The 18,259-nt window shown below is 40.4% G+C and overlaps 1 long non-coding RNA gene across 1 annotated transcript in view; it reads right to left on the bottom strand.

The window, feature by feature from the left end:
• Nucleotides 1–3,443: 3,443 nt before the first annotated feature.
• The window catches only part of LOC121958708, a 33,915-nt gene continuing 19,099 nt past the window's right edge, over nucleotides 3,444–18,259 (bottom strand). The window contains exons 3-4 of the long non-coding RNA XR_006106863.1: nucleotides 16,300–16,541; nucleotides 3,444–3,575 (exon numbers count right to left, since the gene is read on the bottom strand). This is a non-coding gene — a long non-coding RNA (uncharacterized LOC121958708). The remainder of the gene's footprint in view (nucleotides 3,576–16,299; nucleotides 16,542–18,259) is intronic.

The following is an 18,259-nucleotide window of genomic DNA, read 5'->3' as shown; positions in this document are numbered from 1 at the left end:
TACTGTTGTGGTAAAGTTAAAGAAATCAAAGTGGAACCGCTGGGGCTTTTATTTTGAAGCACCTGGCTTGTCTCAGGCCGAAGTTGGAGTTTTTTGTTTTTTCACATGAACTTGAAGCTTACAGTCAACAGTTAGATGTTAGCATTAGCAGAAAGTGGGAGTGTTACCCCGGCACCGTTAAAACGTACAGATTTATTAAATGTGACCTGACACAACCTAACAGCTCTCCAGTTATAGTAGCCAATTGCAAGTTGCAAAGGTGTTTTATTGCCACAAAATGCAAATAAATTGTCCCAGTCTGAAGCCCTGCAGATACAAATGTACATGCATCACATTCCAAACACTACTGTTTCACTTATTGAGTTAAACTCATTTAGCAAGAGTATTGACTCAAGATAAATATTTCTCTTACAACTACAGCAGCGTAGATGGATGACGTCTATGGATTTAGGGCACAGCCTGCAGTTAAGGAGGTGATGTCATTGCACAGTCTGCATACATCAAGCTTGATGTTGTACCCAGGTTTAATGAAATCCATGTCTTAGAGTGTGGCTGCACTAAACTTTTAAGATTGCAAAAATCGAAGTCTGCAGGAGGCATCAGTTAAAGTACTTCCTTCCTTTTCAATCAATTTGCCATGCATACAATCCCAACAACCCACCTGATACGCAGCAGCAAAATAAGCTACATCAAAACCACACAGCGGCAGGTAATTAGTTGCCAACACATTAAATTCAGAAAAATCACAGCTTGAATGTAGTGTGGATAAGCAGCATAAGACTGTAAGGATATACATGTGGACCTAAATTTGTGTGTATGAGTGTAACTCATGCTCAGGACATCACTGTAGATGCAATAATTTTGCGTTTAAATATATGTGTACCCACAAAGCCAATGTTACACTAAAATAATGATGTAAATATTTAAAGAAGGCAGACCTTAAACCAATCTCAGGAGTAATTCATCTCCAGTAAGCTTCAATGAAACAATGGCAACAACTTAAATGAGCAACACAAGCATTAAAATTCATATTTCAGCACCGCATAACAGTATTAAAGCATCACAGTGCACATGCCAAACAACCCAATGAAAACAAATCTCAGCCACAACAGGAAATCAATAACCAACACCAATGCAAAAGTTTAACATTGCAGCAGCAGCAGCTGCAGCATGAGAGCAGAAATGATCAACCAGCAGTCACTTTAACTCATCCCATAGCTTTCTAACATTTCCAAGCACACAAACACACAATAAATCACGAAAAGCACGAAAGCACAAAATCAAAAAAGCAGCAAACACTTAGCTTTACGAAGAGTGATGTCTGGAAGAGTCTCTGTGGTCCCAAACATCCGACAGCAGGACCGGAAACTCCAGCTTCGGGCTTCAGGTGAGTGTTTGAGGCCTTCGAGCTAACAGGTCCAACAGTGACCCAGCAGGGCTCCTAAATCCAGGTAGTAACAAGGAGTGCAGCTCAAACTTCATTATTTCCTCCGCAGAGCCAATAAATGGTCAGTATGTCGAGCCGTCCATCGTGCACGAGTACTTATTCCAGGTGTTCACGCACAGTTAGCAGAGGAGCAGAGTAGGCAGGGCATTTCCACCTTAAATATCCCGCCTTCCGACGAAGGGTGTGGCTATCGAAAAGTTAAAATAATTTCCTTTCCTAACCACTTTTCCAAGGAAAGATGTGAAGGAGGATCCATTAGGACTTAGGGAAAGACGCCGCAGTGCACCTCTGCTGGGCTCTGTAACGATGCGACGGCGGGTGTTATTGACGTGACTCAGCTGTGATGAAACTACAATGTTCACATAATGGACTACAAAAAGCACGTCCTCACTGTACTGGCTTTTATGCAAGAAAATCGTTTTTAATTGTTATTCTATAATTTATATTTTCTTTAAAAAAAACTTAATTTGCTGCCTTCTGAAAGCCCTTTATAATGTGGATCTTAGAAAGTGTCATGAATTCTGAGTATTAATATTATGATCATTACTATAATAATTATAATAATTCTTAGTAATATTATTATAGTTATCGTTATTATCTTAATCACACCTACTTCGCCCCATGCATATTCACCACGTTGTTTCATGCACGTTAAAAAGGCTAAATGAGGGAAAACCCCGTGAAAAACAGCCTAATACATCATAACCAAGGTGAGAATTAAAATAAAGAGTAATATAGTCACTGAAGTGAAATGTAACTTTGTAACACGAGATGGCTGCTCACACTCCCCCTCCTTTCCCCTCATATTTATCGTCATGAATTCTTATTCTTATGATTTTATGAAAATAATAAATATGAGGGACTGTTTGGCACATTTTATGCACTTTTCATTCTTTATTTTTTGACAACTTTGGCTGTGTTCATGCATATGGTATACATTTTGACAAGATGGTGTATTTTTGTTTAATCTTGGAATTTCCAGCTCAGCTCCTACAATAAGTCTAAAATACACTGTGAAAACTAAATTGTTACATTCATACTGTTGAGTGCAAAAAATGCACCATTCAAACTGCAATTTTCAATCCCACAGCCATCAAAGTATAAAACATGCACTGTATTATTCCTGAGTGTTATTCTGGGCTTTTATCTTGGAATGTGTAATTTTTACTATTTTCCACCTTATGACATCAATTTTTACCTTATTTGGCATATGGAGAAAATATGTGCTATTTCCACTTGGTGAATAGTCACAATCAATGTTGCTGCAAATCACTGACATACCCCAGGCTGTGATAATAAAAAAAAACCTGCTTTGCATGTAGTATATTGAAAATTATATATATTTTTTTAAATCTAAAAACAGTGGCATCATGACAAAAATCTGGCTTTTTAAAGCTTAAAATTCAAAAAAAAATAATCAATGACATTTAGGATTAGGACTGATGTTGGTTAAAAAAGTAGAAAATCATATTAATGTAGAATATTTTAAAAAGCTTGATTTTGAAAAGCACCTTTTGTGCACAGATTGATATGACTGTGTGTAATATTAAGGCGAGTCTTAAGGGTTAATTTGATGATGCCTGAGTGAATTTTAGTCCTGAACTATTGGACACAGTAGTTGGAACACTATCTTATGTTGTGGTTTGTGTTTGTTGTTCAGATGAAAACACTTTATTGATTTGTTTTGTTTTGTTCAGTAAAGATTTATTTAGAAAAAAAGTGGTGCTGGGTGTCGGGGTGGGCTGCAGGGTGGATGAGGGTGGGTGGGGGTGAAAGGAAACACCGTGGTGTTGATCTCCTGGAATGCGGCATGCCAGAAAGCTGGCTCGACTGGCACCAAACCAAATGCCTTCAGCCCCCCCAGCACCACCACCACTCTCACTCTTTTCTCTCCCTCTCATGAGCGTCATGTCCCCAGTCCACTTCTCTCTCTCTCTCTCTCTCTCTCTCTCTCTCTCTTCCACAACCCATGAAACAGGAGAGCCGCCATCTCCGCTTCCTCCAACAGGATCAGGGATCACTCTGCCCAGGCCTCCGGACAGACGGCATTCCTTCCCCCTGCTGCTGCTGTTGCTGGCCGGCTGTTGCACCGGGCATCTAGAATAGATCTGTGACGTCGGCCTGGTTACTAGAATACGTCGACGTCCCGAGAATCAAAAGAGCACAGAGGATAGACACACACACAGTGTACAGGCTTAAAAACATGCATATTAATTCAATTAAATATTATTATTTGTCCCAGAGGGCAGTTTGTGTTGCAGCAGGTGTAAAACATTATAAAAACACATAAAGCACAAACAGTATGACACAGAAACATACAACAGTTGAAATGAATCTGCATACAGGGTGACTTGCACCTATGCATATCCAAGCTCCACGGGAGCAGATTAATAAGTGTCCACCATAACTCCATAGGGTCTATAATAATTCAGTGGGCACTTAAAATCTCCTCATAATGAAACCATTTCCAGTGTAGTATACACCATCAACCAGTCATGACAGTCACAATAATGTAGTATCAGGACCGGCGCGATAAAGTTTAACAATGATTATGACGACGGCAGTGCATGTAGATGCAGCAGCACAGTAGCTCCTCAAATCCTTGCTATTTTTTTTTTTTTTTTTGCTACATTTTTTTATTTTTTTTGACTCCATGGCCCCTTCTGCTGATGCAAGACTTTTCTACAATAGAGAAGCACTTATCAACATCGGGGAAAGTTGCATGGGATTTGTACTGAATGCAGCAGAACATGAGAGGATCCCCAAAGACAGCATACGTTGAGCGGACAGTCAGACCAGACGGCAGAAATGAAACCAAACACGCTGGACTAAGAGAGGGAAGAGAGCCGGCATCAGCATGAGGCTGACCCGACTCGATTTGATAGTTGTTCCTCTACCAAGCCTTCCTCTGGCTAATCTCTGGTTGCTGGAGAATAAAGAGGATGAGATGTGATTGAGGCTCACTCAGCAAGAGGAAATCAGAGACTGCTCTGTGCACATCTTCACAAAAACATGGTTAACCTCTAACATCCTGGATCAAGCTATTGCACTGGATGGGTGGACCTTGTTCAGAGCTGACAGGACACAAGACTCTGCTGCAAATTCAAAAAATGCACTGCAGGAATCGAATGGTGCTAATCAACTCATCCTTCAACTCCAACTACCTTGTACCTTGTATAAAGGCAGATGCTGCAACATTCGCACATCAACATCATCATCACTATTACAATTATAATATGTATAGCTCTTGTCATGCAAAGCATCATCATCTGTACTACAATAGTATTATCTACTGTTACTGTACACACTGAGACAAAGGTCCATTCAAACACAGAAATACTGATAGGTCATGGTTGAAACCATCACGCCTTCATATTGTCATGTCAGGCGTGCAAACTGATTGCTGGGGAAAGAGGGGGGAGTTTGTGGTTTAAATAGTGACCGGACTTTGACCCTGTGTCAATACAATCAATCAAAAACAGCACAACTGCTGAACTACCGCAGCGGAGGTCCTCCACAGCTGATGCATAGATTTTTGACATCCAAATTGAACTGTATGAGAAAAAGATGCCAAAATCTATGTTTATGTTAATCACCCCATCTCTCCCCTCCACCACTCTGAATCACAATATTGGACAAATGGTTTGTTGGTTGATCCACCACTTTGGTTCAGACTGAAATATGTCAACATCTGTTGGATTGATCGACATGAAATGTGGTACAGATATTCACTGGTACAGATATTCACTGTGGCCTGTGCCCATCATGTGTCCTGTTTTAGGTCAAAAAGAGATGTTTTGTAAAACTTTGTTCAAAATGAAGATTTTCAGAGGCTGTTTTCAATGTTGACATGTAGACAGGGAAACCAGAGTGCAGATTAGTGCTTGCTCTAATGTTGGTAGTTGAACTTTTTAACATGTTTTCTCATGAATGTACTTTAAATAGATGTTACTTTTCCGCTATACTGAGGAACAGAGGTGTCAAAGTAAGGGGGAACTCACTGCTCCAGGAAACCTTGTGGTAATAGCCTTTTTTTAGGCTTCTGACTGGCCATCATCTTCTTTATTTGGCTTTTGGGTTAGGGTTATAATGCAGCCTATTGGTTTGGCATACCCATGACAGCGCTTCAATTGTGTTTTGCATTTTTTCTTGGATAAGTGTTTATGGGAAATGTATTCTGCATCACGCAGTAAAAATGCATCCATTGAAAGAAAAACAAAAAGCTGCTCTGGCTTTTATGAGCAAACTTTTAAAAGGCTGGGGAGGAAACGAGGGAGGGATTAGGCGGCGGACGGCACGGTTGTCACTTTTGCTGGCGTCCATTTGCGTGATTCATGTTGACTGAAGCCCTGCGTTTGTCAGGGGAGGTGTCTGCAGTAAAAGTGCCACAGCCCTCCAGATTGACACTCATTAGTGAGGGGCTCCGAGGCAGAGGGGGCCCGCAGGGGGCAAGAGGGCAGCGAGGAGGGCGAGAGGCCACATCCCACTAAAAATAAATGATTTCTAATGATTGATACAGATAGCAGTGGACTGATAGGGCCGGATGAATCAGAGGGCCGAGGTGGTGGCGGTGGCGGGCAAGACCTCTGGTTGGCAAGCTGTTGTCAGCTGAAACGCCGCTTAAAGCCAACGTGTCCAGCTAAACGTGTCTGATCTGGGTCCCAACACACACATATATACACCACCTCAGTACCAGTATTCCCCCCCTCCTCCCCCTACACTTGTTGTGTTTGACCACCGCCAGCACTGCCCCTCTGCCTCCTGCCACTCACCAATACACACATTGCACACAAATGCCAGCGCTCACCCAGGAGCAAGTGAAACAAACAGGAGCTACCGGACTCCAGCGTCTGCACACACATACATGCATAAACACACACACACTCCAGTCTTAGCCTCTTATACTTTAACCCTGCTGCACTTTCCACGGCCTCACGTCCCCTAAAAACACGGCGTCCATCACCGTGTTTGTGCATTAAGTCGGCGGCTCGGGTCATTCATCGCACATGTCTAAAGCTGCCAATCATTCAATCAATCCCAGCTTCATTACAGTGATTGTAATATCGAGGCCCCCAGCATCAAGCTCGCAGGATGTTGAGGAGCAAAGGGGGCAGGATTATTTTAATACAGCGTTCAGATCAGATTTCCTTCAAAAGTAATGTTCTGCTGCACCTTCTCAGGCGGTGTTCTTCAAACACTGAGTTAGGGCGCAAGTGGGGTCAAAAGTTTTGAACTTCATGTGGGAGTTGTTGATGAAAGTTGATTAAATCTCTTGTTGAAAGTTGGAATATGACTATATTAGTTAACATAACAATTTGATAACTGTGGCATTGCACCTTAACATGCACTCATCTCAGTGTTTTTGTCTTCTTGACTTCCATCATGTGAGATAAAAATGAATTTTTCTCAGTTTTAATGTCTTAAATGACACATAGTGTTCATTACTTCCTGCCAGTTTCCATTAAAAACAAACATATATAAGAACAACTAAAAAAAACAACACATTCTCACTCCTAACTCATCGAATTCGGATACCAGGTTAGCAGCCCTTTGAATCAGAAACCAGTGCACAGAGGCTCCCTTTGGTGGTGGTATGAGTTGCAGCGGGGACCAGAATTTTTGACTTTCAGAGCAACATATATAATATATATGTATAAAAATCAACTGGAAGAGCAGTGGGCTTGGTCAAACAAACTCTGGACTTTTGTATGGGAAACAAACAGCAGTCTTCTGGTACCCCTTTTCCATGAAGACAGGTGTATAATCTAATTTATAATTCTATTATAGATTCTAAATCACAACACTTGCAATTCAAAAATGTGTACAAAATCCTGCCCATGAGAAAAATGCTTTTCATTTGGGGGTTGGAAGAGGATCAAAACTGTTGCTTCTGTAAAACTGAAGTTGAGGACATGCTGCATCTTTTTTGGTTTTGTCAACATGTGGTGACGTTTTAGGTGACCCTGAAAAAATTATAGTCCCTATTGTTAACAAGAGGGACTGTTGTGTTTTATTTCCTTTTTCTACCTTTCCTCTTTTTCTGTAAAAACAATGTAGATATGTTTACATATAGTTATACAGGGCCTATTTATAGTTTATATATAGTTTGCATTGTTTAAGAGAAAATCCAGTTTATTTAAAAATGGAAGTGGGTCAATTATTTTTCAATATCTGATGGAGAAGGGGTGGGATTAAATAAGTCTAGACTTCTTCCCATTCCTTTTCGGACATGTCTGTATGTTAGTGTATGTTTACATGTCCATTCTCTCCTTTCCTTCTTGTTCAAAATAAATTTCAATTTCAACAATTTGCCCTAACACAGTAATACTTGGTGAACTAAGAAATGGATATCCAAGTATTTTAAATACAATTATTTTATTGAACGGTGGAAAGAGAGGGGATGGCATGCAGCTAAGGGCCTCAGGTTGGAGTGGAACCTGAAGCCACTGCGGCAAGGACACAGCCTTTGTACCTGGAGTACTCGCTCAAACGGGTGAACTACTGGATGCCCCTAAATTTGTATTCCTATTTAATATTGGCTGAGGTTGGTTTGAGTTTAAAATCAAGCAGAAACAGCTGGAAAGCTTTTTTTAACTTTAGGAAATGTGATGTAGTTCACTAAATATTTCACTGCCAGGCTTCAACATCTCATATTTCTGCTGGTTTTCCCATGAACATCCTTTAAATTCCATCAGTAAAGTTACTGTAACTTTAAGGATAATATAGCTATTACTCAAGTGTCAGTGTGGGATTAAGCGGCTTGCGCTGCGTAAAACAGAAACCATGTAAGGTGTTTACATGTCCTGAACCTGTACCAGGGCCAATCTATTAGAAATGAACAGACCTTGATAGGTGACACGGACTCGTGGAAATCCTCGGTTGAACTGAGAGCACCTGACACTTTGTCCTGCAGGATTTATGTCCTGATAATGAGGCATTAGAACAAGCGCCGATCCAGAGCATCAGCTGCCACTCTGGATAAACAAAGACAACAGAGCTGCTTACTGAAGGAAAAACATCCTGTATTTCAACATGTCCTCAATAATTCCATTAAGTCAATCAAGCCTCATAAAAAATGCATGCAGTTGTAAAAAAAAAAATAAAGAAAAATTGCATGTATAGACTTATCAATTGGCCCTGGTCAGACACAAGAAGTTTTCAGCAGTTTAGGCCACAAAATTACCTGATCATGGTTAAGAAAAGATCATATGTGTTAGACACATATGGCGACTCATGCTATGAGTCAGAAAACAACTGTCTTTGAGTGCTGCAAAAGCAGCCAGAAAGGCAGCGGCATGACACTGAAAAAGACAGTGGAAAAACATGGTGGTAATGAGAGGTCAGAGGTTAGGTTTAGGGAATAAAACTATCTGGTTATGGTGAGGGACAAATTGCAGATAGTGCCAAAAAACCACCTCGCTGTGCAGCCAGATATGCAGAAGTGTCAGTAAAAAAAACCGTATATTTTGATGCTCTGAGAGTGAGACCAGGCTGGGCAATTTGTAGGTTTATGGTAGGGTTACATCCTGGGTTATTTCTTGGCAAGACAGGCTATTTATTTCACATTTCTTTCCAGTGTTTATGTTAAGTTAAGATTCAGATTTAACAAACGATGTAAAATAGTGAGCTTAGGTGCACATTAGCAGATTTGGTTACCCTTGGACAGAGCCTGGCAAACTGTTTCCCCAGTTTCCAGTCTTAATGCTAAGCTAAGCTAACCATCCCCTTACTCTAGCTTCATTTTCAGCAAACAGACATGAAAATGGCATCAACAGTCTCATCTCACTCTAAGCAGGCATAGACTATAAGTTTATACTTAATAATCACAACTTAAGTAATTTCTCTCTTCTGTCATGTCCTCTCTTATGCAAGTTTCATAGAATCGCTACAGTCTGGTTTAGTTCTGCACAAATGCTTGGACACATTCACTCTCACACTCATATTCTCTCTCTTACTCATATGAAAACATATATCATAACCTGGCAATGTGCCAAGCACATACCCCGGGCCGCTGGCCAATAGAAACACGACCACACAACCACTCATTCACAATTTCAGTCAGAAAATGTCTAAAGCGTGTAACAGTCAGTGACTCTGCATGGGTTCACTCTCTGCTCGACCTTCTATAAGCTTCTCATTTGCGTAATTAAACCCTCAACAGTAGCTGCAGCCATGCAGCTGACCCTGGACCAGCTTGCCCTGACAGCAGCACTTAGTATAGCAGGGTCAGCTTGAACCTGACAAGGGTGATGATTTCTTAATGTAGTCAGAGAGCAAGTGGACGGCGGCTGAGGTGGGGAGTCTGTCTGCATAGGAGGTGTGTGCAGGGTATAGGGTGTGTGTGGAGAGGTATGGTGCCTGTAAAGGAAGCCTGGTAATGTTTTGGAGGGGGGGGTCGATGAGAGGAGGAGGAGAGGTGGGGTCGGCATTCATGGAGCAGGCCGGAGGAATGCGTGGAAGTGCACAGCTGCCCTGTTTTGTCATAGCTGTGCACTGCGCTGTCTGTCTGCGTAACATAAAGCTGCCAGTGTTGTGTGTTCATGTGCAGGACCTCCCATGGATCTGCGCGCCCCAGATGCACAACGCAGCATGAATGAACCTACATGAGCAGCAGATAATACAGCTAAGGCTGGGCTTGAAAGCAACACCAACCATCAGTCAGGGGCTAGTTTATTTTAGTTGTGGCTCATGAATATACTTTCCCTATGCAACTATGTTTTTCTGAGTATATTGATTAAAATTAAAATTATCAGTGATTACAGAGATACATTTTAGGTAGCTGAGCCTGCACAGAGTCTGACTCGTGATGTGGCATTTGAGGGATCGCAGACTGTGGTTATTAAATGTTAGGTGTGCCAAAATTTTAATTTTGACTTTCAGGCATTTAAATGAATCTCTGAGTTTTCAAGAAATCCTTAGTTGCTAATTTTAAACCAGCTGCGAGGAATGCAAAAATGGGCAGCTGTGTGAGTGTGAAATGGGCAGTTATTATTTCTATGTAGTTCACTGTCTTTATATTTTCATATTGATGTACTTTGTATCTGTTACATTTGTGTTTTCTGTTAATGTACTTGTGTTTATGAATTTGCAAAGTGTTTGGGACATGCAGTTTATCCAAACTATCTCAGCCACCGAAATAGAGAGACTATCTAGCCTGAACTTATAAAATAGAATTGAACTGTCATTGTCTTTCGTGTAAGTGCACAACGCCAGAAGGCACCTTTCATGTGTGCGTGAAATGCTACTGGACATTATCGGGTGAAAACGAGGCCAAACAGAACCGGTCACACTGTTCCATCCCTGATAGCATGTGCATTTGTTGACATCTCAACATTGGTTGCCATGTGCTTTTGTTCCCTAAACATAAGCATATGCAGCGTAATCCCACTATGTGCTTGTGTTGACATCACAGTATCCTGGAGCTTAAAATGCAGACGCAGAAGGATACCTAGAGTAAAATGAATAGACACCAAAGTGCACTGACAAAGCAGCAACATGTGACAAGTTAAGAACATGTTGACCTTTCATTACTGCTTTAAAGTCAACAATCAGGATACAAAACCTGCTAGCTTCTGCTGCAAAAAGAAAGTCGCCACTCACTTTGGGGAAACCAGAATTGGAAATAACAGGAGCTCAAAGTGATAAAGCCACATACTAAGCTTGAAAATGGAGCTAATTAAAGAAATATAAGCTTGAGTCTGTTTTTTTTTATGTTTGATATTTTCAGTCTGAAAGGTTGCATATGTCGCTGTGGAGTGTCAGTGCCTCAGAGCTGCTGCTTGTTGCCTGAAGCTTACACATGCCCTGTGTGTTTATAGGGGTTAGCGAGGGTTCAGAGGCCAACAAGAGAGTGCACACTGTCCCATTACCCTCCAACCACAACACCACCCTCACTTAAACAAGCACTTGGAGAAAGTGGCAAATGTCTGGGGGAGTCCCACCATAACATGTGCCAGCGGAGATGTCCATGAACTCCTCTGGGGATCAGGGAGGTGGCATCACACCGCAACGGTTTTATTTGAGTTTTTTCTTTTTGATGTTTTGCAAAATATCATTAAAGTTCATATTAGAAAATAAAGCTTCATATCCTCATTTGAACTCAAACTTGTATACACATGTGTCCTGTCTCCATGTTTTTTCAGGCAGCCTCGATAAGCAAAGAAGACTTTCCGAAAACACGGCTTAATGTTCTTTTTGTTGGATTGTCATCTGAGAGCTGCGGGTACAGCTGCAGGTCTAGTGTTGCCCCGCAATGGCTGGGGATGTCTGACAGGACAGAAACCCACCCAGCATTGATTACCAGCTAATTATAGGCTGAGGAAGTGGCAGCTTGTTTGTTTCTGGGTTGCTGAGGAATACATTTGCACTTCACCAAGAGTTCATGAGCTTTCGAGTGCGAATTCCGCTGAGCCTAAGTGCTATCTTTTCCCTCTCGCTCACAAGATTTCGCCATTCTCTCTTTCCTCACTTAATTCCACCACCCTCTGTTTTCACAGCCTCTGTGGGTGGTGCCTCCTGAAGCCCTCTTTCACACCCGTGTGGAGATTTGAATAAACATATGTTGCGTTAATTACGAACCAGTGGCATGGTGCGCCTCAGACAGGAAGACGTTCTTCAGGAGCCGCTTTGGAGAGCCCGAGCTCAAGCTAAGTCGGTCTAATGAGGAACGTTTACATGGTGATTATGAGGGACGACCTCACTTCTGATTCTCACGCCGCCCAAACACCTGCTCCCGGCACTGCATTGCAAACCTGCAAACTAAAAGCAGGCTTCATCACATTTTTACTGCGGTTTTTAATAAACTTGTCAACGCCTCAGCATGGAGAAGCATAAGAACTTCCTCTTACAGTTCAGCATTTAAGATATAGTTTGGATTTACAATCAGGGGCCTTCTAAGCACAGGTCTAGGAGCCAAAAGTGTCAGAGCCCCTCCCTGGCCTTCACCTGCAAAATGTTGTTCAAATAAATCCATGCTAACCAGGAGGAGACTTAAAATGACCACAAAGAAATGCAAATATACGGCACAGAGACCCAAAATAACCACAAAAGGGTAAAAACAACTTAAAAGAAACATACAATCACCAAAAGAGACAAAAGATGACTCCAAACACACAAAATGACCAAAAAGGAAACAAAATTATTTTAAAGAGACACAAAACAACCAAAACAGACACAAATCATCCTTAAAAGACAAAAAAATATTACAAAGACAAACAAAATGACTGCAAAGAGACCCAAAATTACCAATAACAGACACAAAATTACCCCAAAGAGACACACACTTACTGCAAAGAGACACATTATGACCAAAACAGACACAAAAGTATCCCAATGAGACACAAAACAAACACAACATTACCCCAAAGAGACTAGAGGCCAAAAGAGGCTTCAAAAAGAGACACAAAATGACTACAAAGAGACACAACATGACATCATTGTGCCTCTTTAAGCTATTAAAATCTGATGGAAACATCACTCACAGACATACAAGTATGCAACCTGTGACAGGGATTGTGAATGAAACTGCTTATCAAGCCCAAAAGTTTGGGAACAACTGCCTGAGAACATCAGATTTTTGAGTCTTTATGCTGCACCTCATCACTGTCTACGATATCGGGACCGCTGAGTCGTTTTCACTTTTAAGCAAGTGATAAATCTCTCTTCCCATCTGATGATAACATCATATTTTTTAATTAGACTGCTTGCTGTGAGCACCAAACTGGTGTTCAAGTGAAACGAATGCCACTGCTCAGCCTGGTTTGATTTGTGAACTCTGTCAGACATGCAATGCCCACCCACATCGGCGCGATGTCACGACGCGGGTATTTATGGCCGAGGGGTTGTGCACCCAAAAGGCAGAGTTGACTTAAAACATGAGCAAGGAGGATAAGTTTTAAAAAATATATATTAAAAATGACACAAAAACACTACAGTTGTTATTATTTTTGAAACAATAAAAGAGGTTTCATTGCAGACAATCGTGGCTGACATACAGTACATAGGTAGCACATATTAACGACCAGCATATATGAGTTTGACATAGTGAACATTGTGGTTGTGAGTTAGAGCAACATGTTGCCTGCTCAGGTTTCATATGGGGGCTGGTGGACCTTTCCAGTGCAGATTCAGCGGGAACAAGCTGTAAACTAAGCGCTGTCAACCTGAAAACTTTATACCTGCCTGAAGGGTTCAGCATGTCTCACAAGAACTCAAATGACGACGAAAAGAAGAAAGAGTTCATACAAGACACTTTTTCTGCCCATAACTAAAAGAAAATGATCATTTCTTAGGTTTTGTCTGCACCCAATCAAAGCAAGTATTTTTTAAATTTCATACAAAGTGCAGTCGGCCACCAAAGTGTACATTTACACAAGCCTGTGGTGATCACTGGTACTTTACTTTATGTTTCCATTCAAACCATGTATATCAAGAGAAGTACTTCACTGTACCTGTAACAGTTTAAGGGTACTTGTATAGGTATTATAATGGATTTTTTTGAACAATACCTTTCTTTAAACAACAGTCTCATGTCACTGCACACTTGACACTTGACGTGCTAATCATTTCTTAACCCTTTGAAAATTGTCTGGACATCACTTTTCTTGTGCAGCATTCAGACACACGAGTAATTAATCGTTTGAGCACACTGAAAGTCACCACGGGCACGACCGGATGGGACCTGTTGCATTCGCACAATACACTGCTGGTCGACGTCAGGCTGTGAACGCTGTCGTCAAAAATATAATATAAGGAGCATAAAGATGCCTTTAGGAGGGGCAATGGATGGATCCAACAAATCCTGGACTTTCTACACCTTACTATGTGCATCCGTTACCTAATTCTAACCATCCATGCCAGCATGTGCTTTTGTTGCCTAAATATAACTACGTGCAGCGTAATCTCACCATGTGCATTTGTTGACATCACTGCAGCAGCATTTTATTTTTATTTTATTGTATTTAAGCTCTATCAAGTTGGTCCCATTGAGATTAAGAATTCCTTCCAAGGGAGACCTGGCCAACTGATTTTAGGAAATCAAAGACATGAAACACATTTAACAACACCAGCTCCCTGAGTTTTAAGTCATTCTGCAAAAAAATTCCAGGTTGAGGGTACAGAATACCCAAAACTCCTTTTCCCTATTTCTGTCCGTTAATTGTAGACATTAAAGGCTATTGCAAAGCAGCAATATGTGATGACTTAAATGAGAACATAACTGCTTGTGCACACAAAAAGTGGCAGAAGTAGCACGAAGAATACAAAATATGAGCTTCAGAGAGAAGTTCAAAACACTTTTTTCTCACTTCCACACACCTGGGCAACCGCTGCCTGAATCAGGCTTTGTTTTCTGATTGTCAGCTTCTGAAAATTACAAAAATTGTCCCCAACATGAAAAAGGTGTGACATTTAGGGCACCTGACAAGGCCTTCATCTGAGGCCCGCTGAGGCCTTTTAAGCTCAGCCAAGAATCCACAGTGTCATCCAGTACACATCCAATAAAACTTCTGTTATATTTTAAACCGGTTAATGACTCCCACAATCTGCTAATCATCGCCACGTCTTCCTTTTCACAAAATATCATCCGTTTTAATTGAGCGGTTGAGGTGATACTGTTAATGAAGACACGTTAAGACATCCGCTGATGAGCCGTCTAACACGTCTAAATCTGTCAGCCCACAGAAGCCGTGTGCGAGCCAGCCACACTCACTTTTACTACATTCTTACACAGCCGTCAAGATTTCACATCAGTGTCCGGTTGCTTCTCATGTCTGTAAGTGTGAGGGAGATTATGATTCAGAACTCGAGCTCGCTCAGAGAAACAGGAAGCAGCAGAAAGTCTTGAGCCGGGGCATTTCTTGGATTTGAGTACGTTGGGGACTTTGGATAATCCTTTTTGATAAACAAGCTTTATTTCGATGCTTTTTTTTTAATGTACTCTTGCATAATAATTACCCTGAAAAAAAACAACTGAATTCTGTTGGCAGAAATGTTAGAATTTGGTTGAACTGAATAGAATCAGAGTCCTCTGTAACTGCAATCATTAGAAAATATTGACTAGAGTTAGAAAAAAAATTTTATGGGGGGGGTCACAAAATCTGCAAAAAGGGGAAGGCATGTCAACTAATGCTGTGACCACTAGTGATGTTTTTTTATTTTGGCTTAGGTAAGCCAACTTTAATGGTTCTGTATTTATTTTACGACTGATTTTGAAAGAAAATTTAAAAATTTTTTGGCTTCTTTTTTTACTTTTTGGTGTTTTTCTGTGATTGAAAAAAAAATTTTCTTTCAATTTTTAAGCAATTATTTTTTGTGTTAAAATTTTTGGCGATTTTTTTTCTTTAAAAATTCTCGGCAATTCTATTTTCTTTTCTTTTTCTTTTTTAAAATGTTTTTTCTTTGAAAAGTTTTGCAAATTTATTTTTTTTAATAAAAAAGTTTTTGCTAATTTTTTTTTGTTTTTTTGTGATGATTTTTGTTTTTGAAATTATATGAAATAAAAAGTAAAAATTAAACCATTTATTAAAACCAGAAACTGTAAAAACAGAAATTATGGTTGGATTTTCAATTTACCAACAGTCCTCAAAAACATCATGTGGGATGAATGCTTTATGCATTTTCCACAAGTAACTCAGGGAGGCTCAAGGAATAATATTTGTAGCTTTGGGGAGAGTTGTGCATGTTTAGATCTGGGGCTATTAATAAAACATTTAAGGCTGAAGCCTAATGATGCCACTGGTCAGAAGTTTTTGGGTTAAAAATATTTGAAATGTGCTATCCTGCTCACAATATCTACATTTTCTGCATGTTTTCCTCGTGTGTGTGTGTGTGTGTGTACACGAGAGCCAGCTGACCTGCTAATAACACTTCCAGCAGAAAATGAAAGCTGATTGCTGCACAAGGTGATGTCCTGGGGCTGCAGCCGGAAGCAGAGACAGCAGAGCAGAGGAAGTGGTGACTCCTGCCGGAGGTGGTGGGGGTCGGGGTGGACACGCCTGGCTGGCCGTGGCGGCGGCGGTGTCGCTCACACCGTTGCCCTCTCGCCACCCGTGTCAGCTCTGATGACTTCAGTGTGTGCCCTTATGAGCTCACCTTGCTAGGAGAGACACAGGAAGTGGGATTAGAGCGGTGACAGTGTCGAGGGAGATAACTGTGTCATACCTGCACTGGAGGGGGGGTTCATCCATTAGTGTGTGTGTGTGTATGTGTGTGTGTGTGTGGTCACACACGTGCAGCTGCTTATTGCTCGGGGTTATCTCTTTCACCTGTGTTTATGGAGCAGATTCTGTGCTGACCAGTGACGGCACAAACAAGCCACTAAAAGGTCTTAAAGAGCAGACAAACATGATGTGTGCCAAAACTCTCATGGCAACTTTTTCAAACCCCAAACAGATCAAATAATCTGTATTCTAGATTTATACTAAGCTAAAATTGAATATATATATTTATGCTCAGTTCAACACTAAGAACCATTTAAACATGCTCATATTCTCGACCCAGCAGGGACAATATTCTGGTATTTCTCTGGCTGGATCTTTATATCATGTCTGCAATAACTATGGACATGGACGGATTATGAGACAATAGGCCCTTGGGCACAGATATGCAAAGGGCCCCACCACCTCATAGGAGCAATACACACAGAATTTTGTTTTGTTTTCTTTTTGTGTAGTCATTATGTATCTTTTTTTGCGGTTTTGTGTACATTTGTGGTTGTTTTGTGTCCTTTTCTAGTCATTTTGTGTCGCTTTGTGGTCATTTTATGTCTCCATGTGGTGGTTTTTGTTGCTTTGTGGTTTTTTTGCATGTTTTTTGATCATTTTGTGTTTATTTGTAGTCATTTTGTGTCTCTTTTTTGTTGTTTTGCCTATTTTGTAGTCATTTTGTGTCCTTTTGTCATTTTGTTTTGCTTTGTGATTGTTTTGTGTGTTGTTGTAGTCATGTTTTGTCAGTTTGTAGTTGTTTTGTGTTGCTTTGTAGTCATTTTGTGTCTGTTATTTGTTTTTTTGCCTGTTTTATAGTCATTTTATGTCTCATTGTGGTCATTTTGTGTGTTTTTGTAATCATTTTGTGCTGCTTTGAGGTTGTTTTGTGTCTCTTTGTAGTTGTGTTGTGTTGCTTTGTAGTCATTTTGAATGTCTGATCATTATGCGTCTCTTTGTAATCATCTTGCGTCTCTTTGTGGATGTTTTTTGACTCTGTTGTTGTTTTACTGTTTTGTAGTTATTTATTGTCTCTTTCTGGATCCTTTGCACCTCTTTTGGTTGTTCTGTATCTCTTTGTGGTCACTGAGTTTCTGCCTGGTAAGTATGCATTAATTTGCAGTCACATTTTGCAAGCTAAGGCTGGGGCCCCCAATACTTTGGGCCCCTAGGCCTGTACCCATTAGGCCCATTCTATAATCCATCCATAACTTTAAGACTTTGTACTCCCTTAAAGAAACTTCACGTGATCATATGTTTTTGTTAAACTGTACATGACTTAGACACAAATTCATTTACACTTTATTCTGACATGAATCTCTGCATAAGGGTGTTTATTAAATTGATTATTGCTATCAAATAAAATAAGCAAGAACTTTTTAACAGTTTAATTGCCCGAACCACTTGAAATTAATAATTCAGTTAAATAAAAATAACCACATAAATAAAGAAGTCTGAGTTCTGTTATTCATAACTGACACAGTAATAATAAAATGAAAGCTATCAAATGTTAATCTCACAAAGCCAGGGTACTTTTTTCTCGGTAATATGCGTTTTGAAAATAAAAAAAAAAAAAACTCCCGTTTTTCATGAATCAAATGGAAAATGAAAA

This window comes from Plectropomus leopardus, chromosome 19, assembly GCF_008729295.1.
Source record: "Plectropomus leopardus isolate mb chromosome 19, YSFRI_Pleo_2.0, whole genome shotgun sequence".
NCBI lineage: Eukaryota > Metazoa > Chordata > Actinopteri > Perciformes > Serranidae > Plectropomus > Plectropomus leopardus.
This window is presented reverse-complemented; position numbering and strand designations above follow the sequence as displayed.